The sequence below is a fragment of the Pinus tabuliformis genome, chromosome 8 (genome assembly GCF_031772625.1).
Source record: "Pinus tabuliformis cultivar Carrire ecotype Pingquan chromosome 8, CPIR1, whole genome shotgun sequence".
NCBI classification, from domain to species: Eukaryota; Viridiplantae; Streptophyta; class Pinopsida; order Pinales; family Pinaceae; genus Pinus; species Pinus tabuliformis.
Genome location: NC_142294.1, coordinates 724,411,547 through 724,434,038, shown reverse-complemented (window position 1 = coordinate 724,434,038; position 22,492 = coordinate 724,411,547).

Below are 22,492 nucleotides of genomic sequence, written 5' to 3'. Positions count from 1 at the left end.
AATGAAATTTCAACTTAAAATTTACTAGCACAAATTCCAAGAAATACAATCCATGTGGGTAATGACTGAGACAATTATAACTTGTATTTCAATTCATTGTTTTAATTAGCATTTCCATATCCTTCCTCTCTCTTTTGGGAGGCTTTGAGATAAAACATATTCCAATTCTATGGTCAATAACACATCCTTGTGTTTATCTACAAAAAGTATGAATTTGTATTATATATTATATCTTTTACAGATTTTGAAAAAATTCTACTCCGATTAATGAAATTTCAACTTAAAATTTATTAGCACAAATTCCAAAAAATACAATCCATGTGGGTAATGACTGATACAATTTTAACTTGTATTTAAATTCATTGTTTTAATTAGCATTTCCATATCCTTCCTCTCTCTTTTGGGAGGCTTTGAGATAAAACATATTCCAATTCTATAGTCAATAACACATCCTTGTGTTTATCTACAAAAAGTATGAATTTGTATTATATATTATATCTTTTACAGATTTTGAAAAAACTATGAGATAACCATTATGATTTTTTCTAGTTTTAATTAATTTATTGTCAGTAACACATCTTTATATATATATATATATATATGGCAGATTAATGATCTTTTGGGAGGCTTTGAGATAAAACATATTCCAATTCTATGGTCAATAACACATCCTTGTGTTTATCTACAAAAAGTATGAATTTGTACTATATATTATATCTTTTACAGATTTTGAAAAAATTATGAGATAACCATTATGATTTTTTCTAGTTTTAATTAATTTATTGTCAATAACACATCTTTATATATATATGTATGGCAGATTAATGATCAACTGTATTAAAGTTAATGGGTCCTACTACTTGGACTTTCATGCTAGTTTAGATAATTTAAAAACGATTTTTGCTCAATAGTTTTATAAATAAAATATATTTAAAAGAATATGAATATGAATTTCCATTCTTTTCTTTTCTTTTCTTTTTCTTTTTCAGATTTTTTTATTTGTATCAATATCCCTCTTAGATCAATAAAGGTGTGTATTTCCAAATAATTAATAATATTTAAACTTTGAAGAACATTCATTCAAACATATAAAATTAGATAATTATTGTTGTTCATCATTTTTATCTTAATCCTTTAGATTTGAATTAATTTTTTTTAGAGGAATCTATAACACCATTATCATTTGAATTGGATTTTTCATCTTTTAGATTTGAATTAATTTTTTTTTAAGAATCTATAATACCATTATCATTTCAACTGGATTTTTCATTCTTATTAGAAAATTCTCGAATTTTATTTTGATATTTACTTATAGATAAATATAGGGATAAAAAAATGAATAGGTAAATGAAATGAAATGAAACATCATAATAAAAAACAAATTATTATTTAAAGCACAATAGTATATAAGTTTTATTTGGAATATTAAAAAATAGTATGACAAACTTTTTAGTTAGTTAAATATTGTTTTTTATAAAAAAATTCATGCATGGAGCTTGATGAAGTGTCTTCATAATTAAAATTAGTTATTTATTACCATATTTTTCATAAAACAAACAAATGTATATCCAAATTATGTTGAAAGAAACATATATTTATATGAGGTATGTGTGTTAACTATGTAATCCTAGAAGTGTTGGATGTCTTTTCTTGCAAATACATGTTTTCGAAAAAGAAAATTAAAATATTTACAAGTTAATATATGAGAAAATCCCTAATTAATTTGATAAGTCATATGACACTAAATCTAAAACTTGTTTCACACGTGATATTTCATTATTAATGAGGTCAGTTTTCATTAGACGTGAATGATATTTGTTAACATGACGCTCATTTTGTAGTAGAAAAAAAAAGTATTTCTCTCAACTACCTCAATTTGAACATGCAATATGTCTTCATTGGGCACATTTGTAAACATGACCATGCAAACAAAGGTAAGAATGCTACCATCCACTGATATTGAATGATTCGAGCGAATGGATCTCCTCTCGCATCATCTAAGGCTAGGGTTTCCCTAGCCACCTAAGGCTTTTTGCATAGGTGAGCCCCCTGTTTGACAACTTTGTGTGTCCATATCTAGTGTCTTGGAGGATTACTCGCTTGGTTGATGACTTGACATATATGAATTTGTTCAGCACCTATTTCCGGAACCTAAGAAAACATCATTGTTGCCTTAATGTCAGATCTAAGCTCATTTGACTCGTCATTCACTACTTTGGTTGCAGGGGATTTTAGATATGTTGTGCTTTATTGTAGATTGATTGTAGTCTATACATAGATCCGAGATTTTTGCTACTAGAAGTTGCTTGAATGGGCCCATTCCTCGTGGAAGCACAATGAGTATCCCAAATAAATTCGTGAAGAAGACAAAAACTATTCCTTCTTTAGATATGGGGTTTTCCTCCCCATCAAAACAAAATATGGTTCTTTTGAAGCAAAAAGGGTTATTGGGAAAGTTTAATGGCTTGTGGTCAAGCTATGAAGCCATTATGATTGGGTTTTTGACCATTAGGAAAATCATGAACCCTTGTTTATTCTCTATTGTGGAAATGAGTGTTAAACATTGTTTTTTAGAACCAAGAATATAAAAACCAGATCTACAAGTTGAGTACTTATTTCATGGGTAAAAGAGGTATGTTCCTCACCCATTAGACTTTGGAATTTAATACCCATATGGAAATTTCATCTATGCATGTGTGGATTAGATTATCATTTCCCCATCTTATTTGCTAGGGTGATGGTATTTTTAAGAAAATATGAGATAACCTAGGCCATTTTATTACCAATGATGCAAACATTGGGGGAAATCTTTCGTGTGCTAAAATTTATGTTGAAATAGACCTCTCAAAAGGACTCTTAGAGGTGATTATGTTAAGCTTAGATGGTTGATCTCATATCCAAGATCTGGATTATGAATACATTCCTTTTAAGTGTCATATGTGTCATGAGTATGGACACTTTACAAAAAGTTGTCTGAAAGCTCCAGTTTCACGAATATTTTCAAATCTGACGCCTCTTGAAGAGAAATAAAAAGATAAGCAAGTATTCATTCCAGTTAAAATAAAGCACAAGAAGCATGGAAATAGGAAGCAATATCCATATAAGGAAGAATCTCAGAACCAACCCCTTTCTAAAAATAGTTTTGAAGTCTTGAATGTTCCTAAGGCAGAAGATGAAAATTATGAGGCCTAAGTGGATTATCTAGTTTCCAAGAAGGTTCCCATTCCAAAGATCCCTCCTGATCTAAAAGATGAAGAAGGCTCATATTAGCATTCTCCAAATAAGACTTTTACAGTGGAAAAATCATCTCTAAGGGAACCGTCTCCTCTGAAATATAAATAAGCCAACACATTGGATGAGAATAAGTTCACCTCTTCTTCTCCTTGTTATTAAAATGTGCTTAAAAAGTAGTGTTTCTCCCCACTGTTAACAACGAGCAGAACGAATCATTGCAAAAAGAAATCTAGTCCTGAGAAATGTCTTGTGTCCTATGGGTCGAGAGGTGGATCATATTCTTTCATTTTATAGAAATGTTGTGTTTTTGAATTTTCTTGTGTAAGCAATTCGCTAAAATTTACTTGTGCTCCCACAAAGCAGTAGGAACAAAAATATGAAGATTTAGTCTTGGAGCTTTTCCCTCCCTACCATATTGGGAGGAGGCTAGTCTTTTAGTTTCTTTTGTGCCACTAGATGAAGCTATTCAAATGGGCTCACTTGAAGAAGACCATATTGTAAAACTTCCAATTTATTTAATGTTATTGAGCACAAATTTTATAAAACTCTACTCATTTTTGTTAAAAGAAATGTTACCATCCACTTCATAAATATATATTTCTATATAGAAGGTGGATAGTTCGCATATTTTATACATTAGTCATTTGTGAATTATTCAACATCAATGTCTACTACTACTTGTAGAAACATAATCTCCTTGATTTGGCTAACAATGAGGAAAATTGACATTTTAATATGCAGTTCACTGAACAATTTTTTTTCTTTTTTTAAATGGAATAAATTGTTATAAAAAAAGTTCAAGATAAACATAAGATATCATGTATAAATTTAATGAGAAAGTATAATATGTAATTGAAACATTATATGAGTTATGGGCAATCAACCATTTCGGCTTATTTTTGTTTATAAGGTAAAGGGGTAGTTATGGTTGAGTGACTCTTACCCATGATCCCATTGGGGACAAAACCATGGAACTTTTTGGCCTTCCATCCCAATGCATGTTATCATATATTATTGAGAAATTACCATTAGGGGAATTTTGAGGTCTAAAATGGGCCTCCTAAGAAAAATAATAAAATAAGAGTTATGCTTCTTTTTAAAAGAAAGGAGACTATTTTGTTTTGACTTATCTCCTTTTAGGATTACTCAAATTTCAAGTGTAGATGTTTGTTGGATGCATAATCCCATTCCACATCCAAACGTACCCACTCTGCATACTTTTGAGTAGACCTACATAAAAAGAAACTAAAAATACATGAAAAAACGTGTTTGAACATATTTTTTTCATGTATTTTCAGTTTTTTTGATGTGGATATATGATGCAACCATATGGCTGCCACAATCAAAATACCTTATCGGGACTCTTAACCCTCATAAAACTTTTATTACTTTGGCTATACCCAGACTTAACCCACAATTCCATATTATCGTGCTTTTTCTATTATAAACTTGGACCACACAACTTTACCAAAATTACATGGAAACCATAGAAAACCCCGCTCCGAACGCTTTATCCAGATCTCAAATATTATACACTCGCATCTATAAACTTCATCGGGTCTGCCCTTATTACTTTTCCACAACGCAACACTCCGATCTCCGAAACCTCTGATCGTCGATCGACGCTTTATCGGCTTATCGGCAATATCGCGTTGCAGAGTCCACTGTCACTTTAACCTTTCGAAATGCGATCGCCGATCAAATCTTGACCATCGATCTAGTTCCCGATCCGATGGCTATACTTCTTCCCGATCAACAGACTTGCTCAATAGTCCTCCACTATAGATCTACACTTAACAGATCGACGGTCTACAACGATTTCAAGTGGACAAGTAGCACGGAGAATACCCGCTCAATAAGGCAGTTTTCTCACTCCTTCCGAGTGCTACGTGTCGCTCGGTTAGTGGAATCGGGTGCTCACCCCGAATTACCACTTACCACTTCTACCTCACCCGAAATACCACTTTTGTGTATAAATCTGCCTTTCTTCATCAAAGTTCGTTGATGCGATGGTTATGTTCTGCTCCATAGTGATTCCATCCAGGCCGTTGATCTTCCAGATCTAACGGTTACTGTGTATTACTCCGTCGGTTCTCCCTTTGACTTGGTTTCATTTGCCTTTTAATGGATTCTGCATTAAAACATGTTCCCCTGCCATACTCAGTTAAACACGCACACTCCATATACATAACAATCATACATTTACTCAATGGATCGCCATCGATCCTACAGTGATCGATGGTCGATCAACATGCCTACAGATGGAATTTTAGTCATCTACGCAAATAAATATAACAGAACTCGAAAATGCACAATACACAGTTCCACACTCAAAATCAACTCTCTGTATATAAACATACAAACACATAATTACATCTTGAGGCTCTCCGTCCCTCTCTGGCCTGATTCTTCTAGTTAGAGCCTCTGTTTCTAATCTGCCCGTGGGCTTACAATTCCATCGTGAATCCCCTCAAATCCTCTCTCTCCTCCTCCACAGAAAAGAAAGGGAAATACATATATGTCCTATCTAACAATCTCCTTCACAATTGAAGGGATAGACTACATATTTAGAAATCAAATCCTATCCTAATCTGAACAATTCTAACTACTTGGCTTGATCTCCACGCAGGGAAGATCAACTTGCCACCTATTCTCTCTTTTCCTTAGTATTTGGAAACAATATAACTACTTACATACTTTTCAATTTATAGAAATTAAGTAACCAATTCTTCTTCCAAACTCTTGTTAGCCACAACATGTGACCACACCATCACATTTTTGTTAGGCCTAGACGCTCCTGCATCAATATACTCAGAAGTATGTAGAGTGGGTACTCATTGGATGTGGAATTTAATTATGCATCCAACATGCGTCTACACTTGACATTTAAGCAAACATATAAGGAGACAAGAAAAATATATAATTTTAAAAAGTAGTTTTCTTCTTTTCCCTCCAAAATATTTACCCCTCAGAATGACAACATCATCTTGAATCCTAATGGTTCTTTTAAAATTAATTTTGTTTATACAATTTTTATTTTGAGGCCCATTTTTGGCTTCAAAAATCCCTTAATACATGTCTCTCAAGATCACTCATTGCAAATCAAATCATGTTAATCATAAGATTGAAGAAGGGTTAATTATACATTGATGAAGCTTTCTCTAGGAAAAACATTAATATAGAGAAAGGGTTTACAAACCTTTTCCAATGGTTTTCATTAATGAGTATTAATGTAGAAAAAGGTTCAATTGACCCTTCTCCAGGTTTTTCCTTAACAATATATTTACAAGCTTGAAAAACGGGTGGTAAACCCTTTCTTAGTTCTTCATCCAAGAAAATACTAGGCTTGGAGAAGTGTTGCTTGACCCCCTCCCTAAAAAAAATCGTAATATACAGGAAGGCTTGGTCGAACCTTCCCATGATTATATTTAATGAGAAACCTTTAATTTTAAATAAGGGACAACCATTCCATTCCTTTAGTTACCCGTAATGAAAATACTAAGCTTAAAGAATGGTCAGTTGGTCTTGGATGACAGGACTAATATATAGAAAAGGTCGGTTATCCCTTGCCCCCTAGATGAGAAACCTACATGATTGAATAAGAACTAAATAACTCTTCTTCATGGTCCATAAACATGAGAGTACCATTCTATAAAAAGGGCTAGTTGACCCTTACTTAGGCTCCCACTTATTGAAAACACCAATCTAGAGGAAGGGTTGGCTAACCCTTCCTTAGTCCACCCATAATGAGAATACTAAGATTGGATAATGGTAAATTGAATTCCAACTAATATCTCCTTAACATGAATATTGAACTAGAGGAAAGGTTGATGGCCTCGCTTCCGTCATCAACACAACAGGTTCAGGACAAAGGCAAGATGCCACTACAGGAGGAAGGACCATCAGGTGAGCGGGAGACTAATTTCATTCTCATTGAGGGTGATGATACTGATATGGGCCCGCAAAGCACAAATCTCAGAGAAATCATTCAAGAGCAGCAGGCGGACATTGATGCCTTGTCTATCAACTTGGATAGAGCCCAATGGACAATACAGTACTTGGAGCAAAGGAATAAGTAGCTGGAGGACCAGCAAGTGATTATGGAGTTGCAAAACATTCGAGAGAATCGCCAAGCTGCCCAAAGGAGGAGGGTGGAGTTCACTTCACTTGAGCAGGAGATTAATGCCGATAGGGAGTCATGGCTTGAAAGAGCCAATATCCACTTGGAGAGGAAGCTAGAAAAGGCCATCAATGAGAAGAATATGCTTAGAAACCTATCATATCATTACTTGTCAAGGAACTTGGTGTGCCAAGCGAGAATCAGGAGTTTAAAGGCAAAGTTGAAGAGAGCATCAAGGAGGCAAAAAGAGCATGAAGGACTTCAGATATTGGTTGAGGCTTCCTTGGCCCAACACAATGTTTGATGGAGAAGACTCAGCCCAAATTTCAAAAAATTTGGAGCACTTTTTGTATTTTTGAAATTTTTGGCACAAAAAACAGGATTTTCTACCCTATGCGCCGCGCCACGTGGTGCTCGCTTTTGCTAGGAGCCTCCAAAGCACAAAAACTCAGAATTTTTGGATTTGGCATGGAAAAATATGCTTTCCTACCAATGGAAAAGAAATTTGGACAGGTTTTGAGCCCTCAAAAAGGTCAAAAACACTCAAAAAATGACCTCACTGCCCCTATTTTGACACACAGGAAGAAGTGTTGGGAGAACTAACTTTTGGGGGGGCAAATGGAGGCCAAATTAAAAAATTTGACTTGGGTTGGAAAGTAGACAGACAGAACTTTCCAAAAAGCACCTAGAGTTCATTTGGACACCAGGAAGGCCTCCAAAAGTGGGTCCAAACAGGTGCTATGCATAGAGAATCAGGCGCGGCGCATAGAGAAAACATTGCCAGTTTGACCAAGTATTGCTCTGTTTTTCGCCCAGCTTTGGCTAATTTGAATTTTTCACTTTCCTAATGGAAAATTTGTGATGTAATTTAATGTACATTTATGGATCATGATGTAAATATGTCAAATGTTCACTTGTAGAGGTAGATTCATCAGTTTAGAAGTTGTTTGAAACTGAATGAATGAGTTCCCTTGTTTCTAGAGGCATGCTGTTCTGTTGCCTAATTTCTAGTTCTCAGTTTAGAATTAGTTGAAACAGCTCCTAAACATGTGAGCTTGACCCCTAGAGGCAAGGATGAGCTATGTTGTTCTATATTATGTTGTTTTTCAGATATTAGCATGGTTGGACTTTTGAGAAAGCCTTGAGCTTCATTATACATTCATATCAACATTTTGGCTAAGGAATTGAGACCAGGATTTGCAGCACTCTTTGGGATCCATGTGGAAATTTGTCTTGATACAGTGCTTTTCTCTGTAATTGTGAATTTTATTATATGTCATGTATGACATTCTCTATCTTGTTTCTTTTGAACTAAACAAACAAGAGTGTAAGTAGAATCCATTGAAATTGCAGTGCTCTACTTGAAGTTTGCTTTAGTTTCTTGATGTTTTCAACTATTTTGGGAGGATCCATGATTTCTCTTGCCCTCTCACGGGTCTATTCCTTCCATCTCATTCAATTTTAAGTGCCAAAAACAATTGCCTACCTTGCCCCATTGAGATCTCTGCAGGACTGAGCCTCAATCCCCGCACCCAAAATCTACCTTTCCATCTGAGCCAACAAAACATCATTTTATTAAATCAAATTCTCTTGCACTTATACCTAGCCTAATATCAGTATTTCTATCAGTCATCTCAAGCCCTCATCGATCATTATTTGCTGAGATTGACCTGGAGAGAGCCCTCTCCTGACCTGGTAGGGCTAGCTACCAGGCTGAGCGTGGTTTGATGTTGGCCCTAGATCCTACCTTTTCAGCCTGAGGTAGATTTAGGCACTAACATAGTGGCGACCCCACTGGGGAATAAATTGTTTGTTTGTTAGTATTCTTCGTTTTATAAACTACAGACAGAGCCTGAAGATTAGCCAGGTAGCCTTCGAAACGCTTTTTCTTTGCATTAGCGCAAGTAGATAAACGCTACTTCAGTCAATCTCCGGTCTAGTCTTATAAACGGAGTATCTAACTTGCAGATCACCCTAGTACATCTGATAATTCTAAGCTTTTGGATGATAAGTTTAGGATTTGATAGGCTGAACAAGTTGTTAATGTCCATTTGATTTCTTGGAAATAATAGCACATTGGCTTCCAGAAGACATACCAGAGAAAATCTGAATCATGATCCCCCTCCTGTCTACGAAAATCCCAATCTTATTCCAAGAATCCTTCGCCAAGGAAGTTTTGTCATTCCCGTGTTCAAAGCTCAATCGTGTCCTATTGGTTTTGAGTATCTCTAGGATCTTGAGTTTGATGATCAGTTTGAGTTGTCTTTGTTTGAAACCAAATCCGAAAGCGTTGTTGCTTCAACTGCCTTAAATCCTGAGTTTATTAGAAATCTTGAAACTGAAAGGGCCAATAAATCCATTGACGATTATATCTTGAATCAGCTCCAGACTTCAACTGTGGCTTCTAATATTGTTGATTTCTTAGAGACTGATTCTGCAACCCTTGGGTCATCTTCAATTGCATCTAGCTCAAGAATTCCCACCGAACCTCCTTTCATTCCTACCATTCCTGTGCAACCTACTGTTTCTAATCAAAAATCTGCAGTAGTGTCGCCTCCATCTACTCCTTCTACTCCTGAAACATCCAAGATTGCTTCGCCTCTGCATACACCTCCTCAAACCCCTATACATCAGCTGCCCCCACTCCCCCAACATCCCCAAGACCAATTGAAAATCCACCAAGAGCAATGGCTGCTCATTTTGCACCTCTTGTACTGCCTCAAAATTTGGATGATATGCCCGCCGATTATCAAAGCAAAATTCCTTTGTTTGATGGCACTCTTCATAGTGTTACAACTCAGCAACATGTGGACAGAATGACAGATTTCTTTGATCTCCATGAGATTGATGCAGAAAATGTAACCATGAGATTGTTTGTACAAACATTTGGTGGTGAAGTAAGGAAATGGTTTAGGGCTTTGCCGACTGCAAGCATCACTACATTGACCAATCTACATAGACAATTCTTAGACTGCTAAGAAGTGAAGAAAAATCCTCTTCAGATCCTTTCCGAGTATGAGCACATCAAGCGAAATGTTGGTGAGTCTGTTCAAGATTACTGTAGTAGATTCAATTCAGTTTACAATGCAATCCCTGATCATATAAAGCCACCCATGGGGCTAGCCTTGATTAAGTTTCCAGACGGTTTTGATACTGATATGGCTTATCAATTAAGAGAGAGAGACCCAGCTACTTTGGAAGACATGCAGAAGATTTCCATTAGGGTTGAAGAAAATCGGCTTGCCAAGAGAGCTAGAGCAAGAGCTGAAAAGAAAGTCACGATAAAAGAAGAGTCTTCCTCGTCAGACCAAGTGCTTCAAAGGGTGGAGCAGATGCTTGATAGAATGAAACTTGACAAGTCTGAACCACAAATCAGAAATCCTAACTTCCATGGCCAGCAGCAGCCCCAATATAGGATCAAATAAAGAGAGTAGCAAGCCCAAGATCAAACAGCACAGCAGCAGGTGCAGACACCTCTACAGCAAAATTTTGTACATGGTCCGGAATCAGATGAAGAGGAGAATGTGATTGGAGAAGAAAATCATTTCTTTACGCCCGATGACATGCCAATTTTCATCACTGAAGATGAGGAGTACTCTGAGAATTTAGCTGAACAAAGGGATGAGAATTTCATTTTGGAAAATGAGACAGTTCTTGAGGAAGAGTCCAATGAATACCAAATAGGATACATGAATGCTTTGTCAGCTCATCAGCGGCAATATTCACTCTGAAATAGAGATGTACTCGTGAATCCAATTCAGAAAAGGAAGGAGGTAGCAACGTCAAAGAATGATCCTCCTAATGTGCAGAAAAAGGGGACAGAGACAGTTGATCCTAACACCAGCAAAACGAAATCAGCAAGTGAAAGACCCAATCAGCCAAATGTGTCAAAGGAGAAAATGGAAAAGAAGGATGTTCCAGCGAAAGAGGTAGAAAAAGTTTCAGTTTTTAACTTAGAAAATGAAATTGCTAAGTTGAAAATATCCATTCCTTTGACTGAGTTGATGAAGAACAACAATTATAAAGGTCAGGTGTCTAAAATTTTGAGTTTAGATCCATCATCCGACATGGTAAACGTGGAGGATGACAGTCCCAAGCTGATCTTTGGGCCAGCATTGGAAGGTCAGTCCCAAGATAGTGATGTCGCTCCTTTCTATATCAGTCTCAGGGTGCATGACTTTGTTTTACATAATGCTATGTTTGATTCCGGAGCCTCTCATAATCTCATGCCGAAATCCATCATGGAGAAATTGGGATTGGATATCACCAGAAAATATCATGACCTTTACTCCTTCAATTCCGGTAGAGTAAAGTGCATTGGTCTTATCAAGGATTTGGTGGTCAGTTTGGATCAGATTTCAGCTAAAAATGTTTTGATGGACGTGGTGGTGGCGGATATACCTCCTAGATTTGGCATGCTTCTTTCCAGATCTTGGGGAGCAAAGATTAAAGGGAAAATGCAACTCGATTTCTCCTATGCTACCATTCATGTGTTCGGTCAGATGAGGAAACTATACCGGGAACATAAAATGAAGTACATGATCACTAGCAAGGAGAAACTGGTAAATCATCCAATCAACTATGTACATATTGATCTAGAATCATTTGTTTTGTATTCAGATAGTTTTAATGATGTAAATAGCCAAATAGTGGAAGTAGAAGACATTCCCGAGATCACTGAAAATTTCAAAGAAGTCTTAAAACAAGAAAGACAAAGACTTGATGGTACCGCTGAGCAATCAGCCATCCGACAGCAGCAACATATTCATGGACAGCAAGGAAAATGAAAAGAATTTCAACATTTGGAAGAGGATGAAACGGGCCTATGGAGCATGGACTTTGATGGCGCGGTAGGAAGGGAAGGTGCTGGAATTGGTATTTGGATACGCAGCCCTGTTTTCGCCCCAAACAAAGTGCCAAGCAATGTAAGGGTTTACTCTTATAAACTAGCTTTTGACTGTTCAAACAATGAGGCTGAATATGAAGCCTTAATTGCTAGTCTAAAAGTTCTTAGAAAATTGAATGCTAAAAGGATTTCAGTGTATGGCAACTCTAATTTAGTTATCAAGTAGGTGAAAGGGGAATACCAAGCTAAGCATCCTCGAATGTCGGCCTACCGCAATGTGGTGTTGGATATCTTGAAAGTATTTTCTGATTATACTATAACCTGTGTGCCCCGTGCTCAGAATGTCATTGCAAATTCACTTGCAACAACAGCAAGTAATTTGAAAATTCCGATGAGTTCAAACAACAAGTTTGAGATCCACGTGAAGCATCACCCAGCTGTCCCTGACAATCAAAGGTATTGGCAAGTGTTCCAAGATGATGATGAGATCGATGAATTTTTGCAAAATAAAGGTAAATTCAAGGACACTTCTATTGATGTGGAGTATGATGATGGTGATGAGGATATGAAAGTCAATTAGATGGAAGTTTTGCAACTCAAAGACAACATCATATCTAAAGGTCTAATACCTTTAGATGAGCTCTTTGATTAGGAAGATGTGGCTAGAAAACCAAGCTTGCTGCCAACCGAAAAAGGAGTTGAGGATGTGAACATTGGATCAGCTGAAAATCCCAAGATGGTAAAATTATCAAAGGCGTTGCCTCCACAGGTAAGAGTGAAGTATATCAGTTTGTTACCCTCTTTTGCTGATGTATTTTCTTGGGATTATTCAGATTTCAAGGCATATGACACAAGCATAATTCAACATGTCATCCCGATCAAGCCAAATCAAAAGCCTTTTCGTCAGAAGCTAAGAAGAATAAATCCAAAGCTGCTGCCCTCAATCGAGAAGGAAGTGAATAGGTTGTATAAAGCTAGTATCATAGTCCCCATACGATTTTCAAATTGGATTTCAAACTTGGTGCCCGTCCGCAAGAAAACAGGTGAGATCCGGTTATGCATTGATTTTAGAAATCTGAACAAAGTTTCCTTGAAAGACAATTATCCATTGCCCAAGATGGATCACATACTTCAAAGAGTAGTTGGAGCATCACGGATGTCACTACTCGATGGTTATTCGGGTTATAACCAAATTCTGGTCCATGAGGATGATTGTGACAAAACAGTGTTCACCACTCCGTGGGGAACTTTTCATTATGCAAAGATGTTGTTTGGATTGAAAAATGCTAGTGCAACCTTTCAGCGGGCGATGGATATAGCATTTGCTAATGAAAAAGATGTCTTTCTAGTTGTTTATCTTGATGACTTAACAGTTTTCTCCAATACAGATGAAGATCACCTCTATCATTTGAATATTGTTTTTCAGCGGTGTAGGAAGTATGGCATTTCTCTCAATCCAAAGAAAAGTTTGTTTGCCATGGATGAAGGCAAGCTTCTCGGGCATATTATCTCAAAGGAGGGAATACGCATCGATCCAACTCGGGTGGAGGCCATTCAAAAGATTCATTTCCCACGAAGTAAGAAATAAATCCAATCCTTCAATGGTAAGATCAATTTCTTATGTCGCTTTGTGCCCAATCTTGCAGAACACTTAAGAGAAATCACAAACATGCTCAAAAAGGATAGTGCAGTAAGGTGGACCGAGGAAGCAGTTAAGTCTTTTAATTTGGTGAAGTTAGCTCTTTCTTCAGCTCTGGTTTTGATTAGCCTGAACTATACTCAGGATTTTATTTTGTTTTCATTTTCCTCGAATCATACTATGGCAGCGGTCTTCATGCAGAAGAGAGACCAGCTCAAGAAAGCAATTGCATTCTTCAAAAGAACCATAAGGGATGTGGCATTAAATTATAATATTATTGAAAAACAGGCCCTTGCATTGGTAAAAGCATTGAAAGATTTTCGAGTTTATATTTTGCATTCTCACATCCTTGCTTATGTCCCTAATGCTGCCGTTAAGGATGTCCTAGTGCAAACAGATCCAGAAGGAAGGAGAGGCAAATGGATTGTTGCCTTGCTGGAGTATGACGTGGAAATCAAACCGACAAAGCTCATTAAAGGACAGGGGCTGGATAAACTAATGGTTGAGTCAAATCTGCACGCCTTAGAAATTAATCTAATTGCTGCTATGTCTGAGGAAGATGAAGAAAATCTGCCCACTCAAGTATCAGAAATTTTCCTTCTTTCTCCTTGGCATTCAGACATTGTTTATGTACTCCAAAATCTGTCATCACCGCCTAGAATGGCTAAGAACAAAAGTATGACACTGAAATTGAAAGCTGCAAAATTTTGTATCATGAATGGTGCACTTTATTGGAAAGATCCCGGTGGTGTCTTGCTGAATTGTTTAGTAGAAGAACAGGCAAAACAAGTTATGGAAGATTTTCACAAGGGAGATTGTGGAGGCCATCTTTTCTGGAAAACAACAACCAATAAAATCTTGAGAGCAGGGTATTATTGGCCAAGTCTATTAGCTAATGTGTACAAAATAGTGGCCAGCTGTCACGAATGTCAAATTTTTCAAGGTACGAGGAAGTTGCAGCCTTTACCACTCAAGCCCATTGAAGTAAGTGCTCCATTTCAGCAGTGGGGTTTGGATTTTATTGGTGAGATTCATCCTTCTTCTTCAGCATAGCATAAGTGGATCCTCACAGCGACGGATTATTTCACCAAATGGATCGAGGCAATTCCTACAAGGCAGGCTACCAATTCGGTAATTATCTCATTTCTTGAAAACAACATTTTGTCTCGTTTTGGCTGTCCAACTAAGTTGATTACTGATAATGAAACAGCCTTTAAATCGAAAAGAATGATTGACTTTTGTCATAAGTATCAAATCACTTTGGGGCATTCGACTGCCTATTACCCACAAGGCAATGGATTGGCGGAATCCTCAAACAAATCCCTTGTCAACATTATCAAAAAGCTGCTGGAAATTAACAAAAAGATTTGGCATAAAAGCTGGTCAATGCACTTTGGGTAGACAGGGTAAGTCAAAAGAAATCTATCAGCATGTCTCCTTTTGAGCTTGTGTACGGTGTGGACACAGTGTTCCCGACCTCTTTGGCAGTCCCGGTGGTAAAACTCTGCAAGCAGCTGGCAGCGAAGATGATAGTTTGCAGCAGAGGATCAATCAAATGATACATTTGCAGCAAACTAGAGAGGTGGTATTTCATAACACTTCCAAGCTGCAGGAAAGAATTAAGATGATATATGACCGAAAAGAAAAGGCAGACAAGTTTGAAATCGAAGACATAGTGCTAAAATGGGATGCAAGGAATGAAGAGAAAGGTAAACATGGCAAATTTGAAAATCTTTGGAAAGGATCATACAAGATTGTTGCACATTGGGGCCAGAATGCTTTCCTGTTGCAAGAGATGAATGGCGAAGACTATCCTGGTGGGCCGGTCAACGGTCGGCTCCTCAAACAATATTATGTGTGAACTGTTTTCTACTGTCCTATTCATCATTGTATATACTGGTTTGTTTAAATTCCATTGCAAGTGTGCACTGTTTTCATTCTTCAGTTTGGGGCCCGAGGTGAAGGCTATAAAGCTGAGGTTTGATTTCAGTTTTGGTTTGGTTTGTTAGAGTCAAGTCTTTTGGTCAATTTCAGTCTTGAAAATGAGTCACGTTCAGTCCTGAAATTGATTCTTCAAGTCAAGAGTTCAGTTTTGATTTGTCGAAGTTATTGACTCCATAGCCCAATGGACGAAGGCACTACTTGCTTTCCTAGATATCTGTAGTTCTTGGCACCTCCAAGGAGCTACCATCCCCATTGGAGCCAATGTTAGTGTCGGTATCTTCATCCCTCCATCAGAGATCAAATCCTCTTGTTGCATTGCATATTAGGTGTCCCGCTCAGTCAGCTGCATTCCATTAGGTGCATGGATCATCTGACGGTAGTGGCTTTCCTATAGTTTCCCTCATGTTATCTACCTGCTGGTTCATGTTTGTTCATTTCAAAGCATATACAATCATCTTTTGTCTTAAATATTGCAAAGGTTTTGCTTTAGGGTTTCATTGTCATTTAGGTCTAGGGTTTCATTAGGCTTTCGTGAAAAGGAGTTTCAAAGTGTTCAATAATAACCAGCAGGCCATGAGGAGGTTCCAGCATCAAATAAATTTCATCATCAAGTGCTCAGAAATGTGTCTTTCCTCAAAACTCTGTTTTGAGGAAAAACAGAGTATTTTTTCTTTTATGGTACAAATTTATGTAATTTGATTTTCATCATATGTAAATTCTTCCCCTGCAACCCTGGTTTCTTCCCTAGCCCCAGTAGTTCCAAACACCTGCAAAACAACAAAGCACAGGTCATTTAGTCCATTACAAAGCTCAATGAAGTGAAAAAAGTTCAAAAACATAGTGTAAAAATAAAGTCAAATTCCAAACATTATGAAAGTGGATTTTATGAGCCAAAAATTTAAAACCTCTTTGTTTATAAGTAATTTCTTCAAATTGCAAAATCATTTGCACTCTTGAAGTGAAGCAAAGACGTTTTGGAGGCGAGCAATGCAAAGTTAGAGAAAAAGTTGCTAAAAAACAGGGGCGCGACGCACTGGGCAGGTGGCGTGGTGCACATAGACGGCGTGGCACATAGAACCGCGACCTTCAGTTCAAAATTTCACGGGCGCAGCGCACTCAACAGGCGTGGTGCATTGGGTTTGATGTGCGGTGCATACAGTCGGCAAGCCGAAAACTTCAAACACTTGCTCCAAAATTGCCCAAAACGCGTGGATTGTCATTGGTACAAGTAGGTTGAGCCTCTACTACTGTTTTTCATCCAAGTTTGGTGGTTGTTTCATGGTGGTTGATATATGGTGATTCTTTAAAAGAAATCAAACCCTATCTCTTTAAAATTTTCAAGGGAAATTGTTGCCTAGGGTTCGTATTGACTGTTTTGGCTACCAAGTCCACTTACCACTCCCTTACTCCATTTTTTCTTTGATTTCCCTATCCCCTAAATCCACACACCCTTAACTTCATTAATCCCATATCCCAAATCCCATTTCCCAAAATCCCACATGCAAATTCCCAAACCCTAGTCCTATACAAAAACTCCCAAATCATTCCCTAATCCCCTATTTCCCAATTACATGTCCCAATAGTCTCTAAATCCCTCATTGTTTCCCCTCCCTCATATCATTGTTTCCCTTGGTGGCAAAGGTCAAACACATCACAAAATCACCTATTTTTCATCAAGACAGCTCCAAAACAGTTCATCCACTAGAAGACATGGCATCTGATCCTTCATATGATTATGAAGAGGAGACCCACAGTGATTCACCTACAAAGGTACATGCACCCAGGAGGCCTCATAGAGGTGGCAAACATATTAGAGAAGAACCAACCACTCTTGCTGAATTACAGGCCTAACCTCTTGCCATCTCTTGTTTCCAACATCAGTCCTGCTATGAATTTTGTGAGAAGGTTGCTAGCATTCAGTTTCATCATGAGTTGGCTTGTTTGTTTGTGTTGCATTTACATGATGGTCAAGCCACTCTAGCTGGTGTCACTTTCACATTAACACCAGAATCCATTTCACTAGCAACCGGTATTCCCAACATTGGAGATCAATGGAACAAGAGGCAGCAAATTGATCAGCAACATTATGAACCATATATCAAACCGGGCTATTTGAGACAACTCAGCATAGTATTTCCTTTCTGGTACCTCAAAGATGTTTATGCTCCTTTGATGAAATTGATCATGAGGTATTTAAACTGTGAGGGCCGGTTTTCACGTTTGTATGCTTATCATATTAGGTTGCTAATGCATTTTACCAGGGTAAGGATGATGAACATCCCTTATTTCATGTGCCGAAACATAGAGAACATGACCACCCTTGTGCAGCACAAGACTCCTCAGCAACAGTTCAACAGTATTTACCATTTTGCTCTCTGTTGAGTCCCAAACTTGCATCTTCCCTATACACCTTTTCAGCCTTCTTTTCCATTTACTTGACCCACCAAGCTGTCAAATCATTGCATATTAGTTTAAAAAGAGCTTATAAAATGGTTTCCTAACTATGTTTGTGACTGTTGTTTGATTTAGATTTTTGTTCAATCAGCTGCGGAAACTTGTCACTTTCCGCAGCCAGCTCAAGTTTCCGCGGCCATTTTGTTGAAAACTATGTTACAGGTGTCCAATGGAGAATCCGGCCACATGGGAAAGCTGCAAATGACATGTACATGGAGCGTGTCCCCTTGGTTCAGCGGAATCACTCACAAACAGCCATGGTCAAGGACGGTCAAAGGAGTGGTCAAACCAAGAGTTTTTCTGTGGCACGACTCTGTTTTTCCCACGTGAAGTTTTGTGTGGCAAGTTCCTCAATCTCCAGAGGTGTGCTAACACCTACAGATCAATCTGTGAACCAAATCGAATAGCCACCACTCCATAGATTTATTTGTCACGGCTACCATACTGCTAGATCTCAGGACGTGGAGATTTACGTGTCTGTTTGGCAGCGTAGAATTTTGGAATCAGTTATAGCATCTTCAGTTATAAATAACAAGTTATCATACGCTTGATAGCTAGCTTTTACATGTAATCTTGACTGTGTTTACGAGCCCACTGTGTCATGCTCTATCTTTATGTTTTTACTGCACTTTAATATATGAGAAGACAACGTTCTTAAGTTCAATTTGTGACTGAGTATTGATTGGCCGAGGTTGAAGAGGTCCCCTGTACACCAAGGCTCTGTATCTACTGTATAGTTTCTCGCTTTCTTTCATTATGTCACTGCTTTTATAATCATTTGCTTGTATATATTACATTGTTCTGATATTCATGTTAACTGTTGTCCATATTTTCTTTTATGCTTTCTCATGATTGTTAGCTGATCAATGTCTTTCTTTCAGGTTCTTGTAGGCAGCCCGGGAAAATTACATATTTTTAATGACTAATGACATGAGATCATCTTGTCCTTTCTGCTGATTCATTTTTTGAGTTTTAATTCCAGCATTGTCATTTCTTTCAGTTCTGCTTTGCTTATTTACTTTTATGCAATTTAGATATCATATTATTCATTTGTTTATGGTTACCTTCCTATAGCCAAGCGACTCAAATAGTGAGGAATCAGAATATTACTTGATGTAGTATGATGTAGTTTACTTTCCTGCAAGTTAGTGATTAAATTACTTATGTCATTTTCAGGGATTGAAGTATGAATGAGTAGTTTAAATCTTAGTTTCATTTTATGCAATTTCATTTCCTGCAATTTAGATATCATATTACTCAATTTGTTTATGATTACTTCCTATAGCCAGAGCGAGTCGAAAGGTGAAGGGTCAGAATATGAGTTGAAGTAGTGTGATTTAGTTTGCTTTGCTTACAGTCTTTGAATTGCTTTGAGTTCAGTTTTTATTTTCTTTTTATACAGCAGTAAGGATACTGGGCTTCATTGTCACTAGTTCACTGTTTTGGTACATTTTTATTTTCTTTTGGGAATTGATTTCATCACAGCAAGTTTTGCAGCCTTTTTGAGAACTTTAAAGTTTGGAAAATCATTGTAGAAATCACCATTGCCATCCATACTTGACTTTCAATTCTGCCATCTCACATTAGGGAATCAACAGAAGATAAACCCAAAAACAAACCAAAAACTCAAAAACGACAAAGAACTAAGAAATCGGTTATCTTGCATATACAGTGCACTTCACTTCAGCAGTTTACGACTCTCGGATTGACATTTTAAATAGCAATTTAGGACACACTAAATTGACCAAACATTTTGGCGCCGTTGCCATGGAAGTGAAACTAGGTAGCCAATTTCTTAAAAAAAAAAAAACAAGAAAATTTCAAGGAAGGTAAAAATTGATAACTTCTCAAAGTATGCTCTCCTCTTGCACCTAGAGTGATCAGAAAGAGAATTATTAGCCTGACTTGAAAAAAATTAAAAAAAAAATGACATGCATAGAGCAAGAGATTCTAGGGGAAGGTTTTTAGCTAGGGCCAAGAGTTCGATTTTTACAACTCCAACTACTTCAAGGAATAGACAAGAAACACCTCCATCATCTCCAACTCACACTCCTAGCCTTAGGATTCCTGGAATTCAAGAGGCAGTAGTTGAATTAGGAGACTCTCCCACACCATCCACTGAATCTGAATTAGGAAAAGACCCTTTCTTTACTTCTACAGGAAAACACATTGTAATTGAAGAAGTAGAATCACCTGAAGAAGAAGAGGGAGAAATTCCTCCTCGTTCGCCATTAGTAGAGGAACCAGAGGACTCTGAAGTCTCTGAGGAAACTATCATGACAGAGGAAGTAGTAAACGGATTTGGTAGAGGTAGAGGTAGAGGAGGAGGAGGAAACAATGGAGGAGGTAGAGGTAACAATGGGGGAAATAGGGATGGAGATAACTCATTCGGATTTCCTATAGTTGATGAAGATTCTCGAGCAACAATGAAAAACATCTCACCATCTGTCCTCCCAAACTTTCATGGGTTAAGAAATGAGGATCCTGAAACATTTCTATTTGAGTTTGAAGTCGTGTGTCGAACTTATGATTATCTGGAAGACTCTCAAAAACTCAAATTGTTTCCTTCAACATTGAAAGGAGCTGCTTTGAAATGGTTCATGGGATTAGTCACTCAATCCATTAGGACTTGGAATGATATGAAACAAACATTTTTGGATAGATACCTGGACTATTATATGCCCACCAATCACAAGGATGAGGTATTCAAAATGGTGCAAAGAGAAGATGAAAACTTGGAGGATTTACTTGAAAGATTTCAATACAACCTGAAAAGAGAAAAAATGAATAACTTAGATGAGGAAACCTTGAAAGCCCTTCTATTAAAAGCCATTAGAGATGAATGGATAGATATTTTGAACATGATGGGAAAAGGAGATATATCTCAGCTTCCACTTCATGATATAGCAGAGCTATGTGTCCATCTCTCAAGGGGAAAATCTAAAACTGGAAAAGGGCCTAGAGATCCTTCTCTCATTAGAGCAAACAAATCTGCAACTGGATCAGTAAGTAGGGTTAGATTGGCAACATGCTTGATGAATTCAAAACTGATATCTTAGGGAGTCTTAGTGAGCAACTAGACACCCTTAAGATACAAAACAAGCATAAAGCAGAAGCTGAAGCTTTGGCCATCTTTTGCCCAAAATGTAGAAAGAAACATGCTCTAAGGGAATGTCCCTTGGATGCAAAAGTTGTAGAAACATGTGTGATTTGTTCAGAAAACCATGAGACCAAGGATTGTCCTTCAATTCCTGGACTCAAAGCTGTCTTTCAAGAAGATCCAATTTCAATTGAGTCTCTCTATTTTGTTGCAAAGAGACCTTGGCAGGGGCAACAAAATCAAGGGTTTAACAACTCTATGAACTTTCAACCCCCACCAAATTGGAATCCTTGGCAACAACCTTGGTCCCAACCTCAAAATCCTTTTCAATCATGGGTACAAGGTATGCAAAACCCTTATGGGAGATTTGCTCAATTTTATCAATATCCTCCATCTTTTCAAAATCAACAAGCTCCACAACTTCCAAATCAAAATCCACAACTATCATTGCCATTTCCACAACAACAACAACCTTCTCAACAGAATCCAAATTCTCAACTCTTGCTTCCATTCCAACAGAAGACAAATCAACTACCTTCCCAGCCATTGCCGAACCCCAACAATAAAAACCCTCAAAATGCTTACATGGTAGAAGGACAACAATTTCCTACCTATATGATTGTTCCTCTTAATGATGTACAACTCAGATCTGTAGAGTTTTATATAAGCCTTCTATAGATGCTAAAAAGCAAAGCATTTCTGAGGAAGATTCTCTTGAAGCCAATAAAGGTTTTGAAGCATCTCTTCAAAACCCAAGCACTCAAAAAGAAAAAGAATCAACCCCCACAACTCCTATAGTTGAGCAACCTGCATCTTCATCCACACCTCCTTTTCCTGAAAGATTACAAATTGACAAAGGGGTGGAAAAACAAATCTTGTTTCCTGACTATGATTTTCTAGATGAATTAAAGAATGTCTGTATCAAGATTCCCTTGTTACAAGCCATTAGAGAGATTCCTATTCTAGCAAAAACAATAAAGGAGTTGAGTCTTAAAAGACCAGGAAGGAAACCAAGAGATACAAGAAGAATCCACCTGGTAGGAAAAATTGTAGATATCATGATGGGAAAAATTACTATGCAGAAGTATGTAGATCCCGGTAGTCCAATTGTCAAAACACATATCAATGGGGTAGAAATTCCAAATACTTTGATTG